Source organism: Hyaena hyaena, unplaced genomic scaffold, assembly GCF_003009895.1.
Source record: "Hyaena hyaena isolate Hyena2069 unplaced genomic scaffold, ASM300989v1 scaffold_358, whole genome shotgun sequence".
Taxonomy (NCBI): Eukaryota; Metazoa; Chordata; class Mammalia; order Carnivora; family Hyaenidae; genus Hyaena; species Hyaena hyaena.
Genome location: NW_024080992.1, coordinates 408,479 through 415,021, shown reverse-complemented (window position 1 = coordinate 415,021; position 6,543 = coordinate 408,479).

Genomic DNA, 6,543 nt, shown 5'->3' with positions numbered 1-6,543 from the left:
TTCGGGATGTGGAAAGCAAGAGGAGTGTCATCTCAATTGTAGAGGAGGTGTGGTCAGGAAAGAAGACAGAATCTATACCCTCGGATGTTTCAGATCCTACAAGCAAACACTACGTTCCTATTTTCAAAGGCTCATCACCATAAAATGCCTTTTAATCTCTTATGACACCAATCTAAAGGCCAGGTTTTAATCACACAAGTTCCCAGTTATACTGGATTGAACTGAATGTTCACTCAGAGCCTGCCGAGGTGACCTGTTTTGAAATCGTTTGGACATGTAATCAAGTTAAGATGAGGTCATGCTGGATTCAAGTGGATCCTAAATGCAATATGACATCGTCCTTGCAAGAATAGGCAAATTTGGGCAGAAACACAGAAACACGGGTAGAACGTCATGTGACAACTGCAGCAAAGATTGTAGCTACACTACCACAAGCTAAGCAATGCCGAGACTTGCTTGGCAAGCAGTAGAAATGAGAAAGGTATGGAACAGATTGTGCCTCTGAGGCCCCAAGAAGAAAACCACCCCATGACACCTTAATTTCAGACTTCTGACCTCCTGAAATGTGCCATTGCATTTTTGTTGTTTTAAGCCACCCAGTTTGTGGTGATACGTTACAGCAGCGCTGGGAAGCTGATCCACCAGGCATTTATGCGAAGTATGCTATCTTGTCAGGCATTGCTTTCCCAGCCTGACTCAGAACAGCTGTCCGTCTGTCCCATGCTTTGACCCCGCAATCCTACTGGCAGCTTGTCTTGTACCCTTTCCCGTGTTCCATGTAATAGTCTTTCTTGCTTCACTTCTTTTTGTAGCGTGTCCTCCATTTGCAGCCTTGATGAGAACATCCACCAGGGTCTGAACCTAGAGAATCGGTCCCCCAAACGCCAGTCACCTGTTTAAAATCACCTAGGTGGAGACTTCCAAGAAAATCAGTTTTCAGTGAACCATCTTGGTTCCTTTAAAATATTATTAAAGTAAGGCAAGTATTTAAATCAAGTCAATACTCATTTTACAAGTCAACTAACCACGCCACACAAATGACCAGAACAACTAACTCACAGTGTTTGTGTCAGTTCAGGTCATCTGGGAAGCAGACACTAACAGTAGGGAATGCAATCCTGGGGGGAAAGGCCCATGAGGGGTAAAGGGGGAGGGAGCAAGATTTTATAGACTTTAAGGCAAGATTCATTTGTGTGGACATTGACATATTTCCTAGCAGGTGAAATCACTCTGATTAATTAAGAATTTATGCTTCTGATCAACAAATTTACAATAATTTTCTCTAATAAATATTGACCATGGTCCATCTTTAGAAAAATAGTAGATTATATATTCTGTATATCCCTGAAATTATTTTTAAATACCAAACCTGGCCTTACTGGGGAGCGCATTTTCTGTAGAATGGATATAGCTGGAGAGGCGCTAGGGAGAAAGGTGATAGCAAATAGAAACAGTATGTGGGACATGTGGTGACATTTGCCAGTGCTGACGTGAACTGGCTGCACAGAGACTGTGCGGTGGAAGGTGGAGGCAGGACACCACAGGCCAGGCTCTGGGAGAGGCCGTAGGGTTGGGAGGACTCAAGAGACTGATCCTGTGCCTCTGCAATAGGGGTGAAGATTATAGTGTTTGGTCCCAATATGCAAATAAATCCTGTTCAGGCCCAAGGACAGGCCCTATCCTTCATCTGGAGAATGATGGCATTGGTATGGGCAATCAACCTGACAAAGAGGCCCTTACAGAGGGGACACAGGACACCTACCTGGCTTACTCAGGGCCTCACTTTCCTGGGCCTTGACTTGGAGCGTCTAGATATGTTTGAGGGAACACGAGGGAAAGCAGAAGCTGGTCTGTCTTGAGTCAGGAGGACAGAAACAAAGCGAAAGCATACCGTAGGGTCCTATACAGATGAGCAAAGCCTCATCTAATTAGCTAAAGCTTTTTGTTCCAGGTGAGCTCTGTGTCTGCTTCCCTTAGGAACCATGGAAACTATCGAGTCTTCCTTGCACATTACTGCCTTTTCTCAAGTGGTCATCTGGTCCACACTGTAAACGTCCATGACAGGTTTCTTCCCACCTCCCGAGGCAGGCTTAGAGAATTATTTGGAAGATAACCATTGTAAAGTTAATTCACCTCACACGAGTAAGACTTTAATTTCTGGTTTACCAGAGGATCGAACTTTGTAATCACTCTCCTTTTTGCCATTTGCAGAATGTCTCCTCTGGTTTTCTAGTTCTTGCTCCACACCTATCAAGTAACATTTAAGTTAGGTTATGTGGAGGCTGATTATAATATCCATTTGATAGATTTTCCGAGACTTTTTCTGGTCCATCAGTCTTTTCAAATTTTGTGAACACCTGCACCAGAAGGTGAACGGGAAAGGGAGAGGTGTTAACAAAGATAGAAATGACTAATGGACCAGAAATTCTTTTTTAAACAAAATTACAGGCATGGAACTATCCTAAATTGTCATCCATTTTGTGGTTGTGTTTGGAAATTCACTAGTATATGGAGCATCACTAAATATATCTAAAAGACAGTTATGCAGCAACGTAACTCAGACATACCATTATTTCTGAGCATAAGCCTGCAGCACTTCCCCACAGCCCTGATTCAGCTGCCTGCCTGAGTGCAATTCCCACTCCGTTTGGTATGGTTTTGAGAGTTGGGACATCGTCTTTCTCTACTGGCTTCTGTGGTATTTACTGCATCTAAAATGAAAGATTTTGCATGTAAATGTTGCCTGGAAAAAAACAATATCTTGCTTTCTTTTATTCATTCATCTGAAGTAATTATTGCTATCACAGTCTCATGTGCATTTTTTCCAAACCATAATGATTTGAGACTTATAGAGTATGGTAAAAGAGTCGGATTGTTTTTTCAAGCAGGCGATTTTGTGAAGCAACTGGTCGTAATCTGAGCTGCTTTTTGGTTTCTAAAGATTTCTGTCTGCAGGGTGATTTCAGGATCCATACAGTTCCTTACCTGGAACTTTAAAATCCCATTTCTTCCATTTCCCACGTGTAGAACGCAGGTGTGAGAATGTAAAATAAGTCTCATTCGTTCACAGAGTTTCCTACCTCCTTTGGCTCAGAACATCCCTGACTTCTTTGTAATTAGTTTAAAAGAATCATGGGGAGAAAGCTACAGTCTTTTCAAATAAACTGCGTGTTTCCCTTAGGAATTTATACAAAACTGTGTATTTATTTTTAAAAACCAAATGATATGAATGTAGGAAATGCAATACTGGGTCAGCCCAATGGTCTAACCAGCCTGTGGTTTCAAAGCCTCATAGTAGCCCATTAATGTTGGCCTCGGAAGTTTGGGGATTCATTTGAAACTCTCTGGTTTTCTTTAATACACAAATCTGGATTTACCATTCATAGATTAATCTAAACCTTGCCTGAATTTACTTGTATCTTCAGCATACAGCCACTAAAGAAACAATGAGTTTCCCAATGGCAAGGATACCACGCCCTATCTATCTATCCTGAGATTATAGCAAAAGTTCTACTCCAGGCCAGTGAAGAAACAAGATGGGTAATTCAGTCTATCACAGTTGTCCTCTCGGTCCGGTCCTGACTGTGTACATTCCTCCCACATGCACAGCTCACTCACTCCATCCTATGTCATGGCCTCCCAGTCTCTAAAAGCACATTTAATCATGACATCTGCCACCAGTCCAGGATCTCGTGATCCTTATCAGGGCCAGATCCTGCCACTGCTATCAACGTTCTCCCTAGCATCTCTCCATCTATAGAAATTCTATACAAAATGCTTTCCCTGGTATGGGCCAAGTTTGGCATTTAAAAATAATTATATTGGAAAATATAATTACCATTTTTCTAATGATATAACACAGTCGATATTTATCAGAGAAAATTCTTTAAAAATTTTGTTGATCAGAAACATTGTAAACTCTTGAATAACCAGAGAGATTTCAGCTGCCAGGGAATATGTAAATGTCTACTCGACCAGATCTTGCCTATAAAACTCTAAAATGTGTTACTCAGTTGCCTGTCCCCAAAACATTTCCTGCTTTTTAAAATAGAGAATACTGAACAGGATTTAAAGCTTTCCTTGATGACTCAGGGCTACCATTATGGAAAACAATTTCATAATGATGTGATTTCCTAGGGATTTTTAAGGTGGGTTAGAGCTGCTCGCTCCTACCGAATGGCCTCAGAACCTAGCGTTCTCTGAATTCTTTTTTTTTTTAACTTGTTACCTATCACCTCCCTTTGCTATCAGTGGATACCTTTTACTTAGGTCAGTGTCCCTGCTTCTAGTACCTCCCTCGGGACTCTTAATCTGTGTTAATCTAATTTTTGTTTATATACTAACTGACTCTCAACAACTATTCTTTTTTTTTTTTTTTTTTTTAGTTCTTCTGTTTGCTTTAAATATTTTTGCCACCTCCTTTCCCTGCTGTCAGCTGCCACTTTTCTTGGTGTCTGTGTGCTTTTCAGTGTCTCACTTAATAGCATTGAGAGTAATTGTGTAGAATTGTAGAGATGTGCACAAATTTTGTGATAGCTATTTTTTATTTCAGCATCTTTAAAAATTTTTTTTAATGTTTATTTTATTTTTGAGAGAGAGACAGAGAGACAGAGACAGAGCATGCACGGGGGAGGGTCAGAGAGAGAGGGAGACACAGAATCTGAAGAAGGCTCCAGGCTCTGAGCTAGTGGTCAACACAGAGCCTGCTGTGAGCTTTGAACCCATGAACCATGAGATCATGACCTGAGCCGAAGACAGGCACTTACCCAACTGGGTAAGAGACTTCTGTCCATTATTTTCAGAACCACGACTGTGTTTTAATGCTAAAAGTTGTTTTTGGTCTATCACTGAAATGAAAAGCTTTAGAAAGAAAGAGAAAACAAATAAGAAAATAGACTATTTTTAAAGTCAATTTTAAGGGGCACCTGGGTGGCTCAGTGGGTTAAGCATCTGACTTCGGCTCAGGTCATGATCTCACGGTTCATGGATTTGAGCCGCACATCGGGCTCTGTGCTGACAGCTAGCTCAGAGCCTGGAGGCTGCTTCACATTCTGTGTCTCCCTCTCTCTCTGACTCTCCCCAGCTCATGCTGTCTCTTTCTCAGAAATAAATAAAAAACATTAAAAAAAATAAAATCAATTTTAAGAATGTCCTAATACAACTTCCTAGGCCTTAAGTATCTAAAAAAGTAGATGAAAGGAGGGTTGGATTCATTGATTATTTCTGCTTTGAAGCCAATTAGTACTCTGTAGATTTATCTGTTAGAGGGTCATTTATACTTTCCTAATCAGTTGTAAATATCTCCGAGAAAAGAATTGCTTTTTACTTACTTTTGTATCATCTGTGCCCAACGCAGTGTCACATAGAAAACATTCATCAGTATTTGTTGAAAGTAATTTGCTTGATTCAGTGGCCATAATTGTGTAAGATTTTCCATCAGTAAGAGAAAGATGAGTTATTCTGCAAATTCTGCTCCCCAAGGCAGGAAGCAGACATTTTTTGGCGTCAGATGGCACAGATCACTCTCCCTTTCTTCCAGTCTTCACACCAACTCCTCACCGGTACTGCCACCCCATGATTTCCGAGTAAATGATGTCTTACCGCTTTGTTTTAGAGCTTTGAACAAAAATTAAAAGGTCATGCTACATGAACAGATTTCATGCATCCTTCTGAGTCTGGTTCATACAGCAAAAATCTGGTTGATGGGCCCGTGTCTCCATGTTTAGCATTTCGCTGACCTACAGGGCAGGAATAGGAGGTGACTATGTATGTGACTTGAAAGGACATCTCATTACTTGATGTTAACTGTGCTCTTTTATTTCTCTGTTGGCACAAACATTAGAGTGTTCACTGTAGTGCCTGCAGTCAGGGAAGAATTTCTTGAGTCTAAAGATTGTGGTCAGTTTGAGGAGACTGAAGAGGGGAAGACACAGAGTTCCTTTTTCCTTACTGTAGCCTTCTGGTTTTTCATGAATGCGCGCAGGTCTTCAGGACTCAGTGTGCACTGCTTTCCTGCCTCTGAACTCTTTTCCTTCCATCCCTCCTAGGTGTTGTGTACCCAAGTGTTGACAGGCAGCTTTTTGCTCAAGGGTGCTGGAAAGATGGCTACACTGAAGCTAAACATTTGGCTCCCCATCCAATACCACAGGAAGTGGACAAGGGGTGCCTCTTAATCAAATCTCTCTTCACAAAGAGATCATCTCTGCTCTTTGGCTTGAGAACCACTCCCATGCCCCTGTTCTCATAACACATGATGGCTTGTTAAACTTTTCTCCATGTCTACACACAAAACAGTGTCATGCAAACAGAATGAATAATCTCACTGCTCACACAGTACAACTTCCATCCATTCCATCTGTTTCTTCTAGTCCATGCTTCCCACCCTAAACTGTGACGTAACAGGTGAAATACTTCTATTTACCTAAAGATGAAAACCCAACGATGGAAGCTCTGACAGAGGCCCAGCTGGACTCAAACATCTAACATTGGGCAGACCTCTGACATATACTCTCAGGGGAAAGTTCTAGGGATTTATTCACTAAG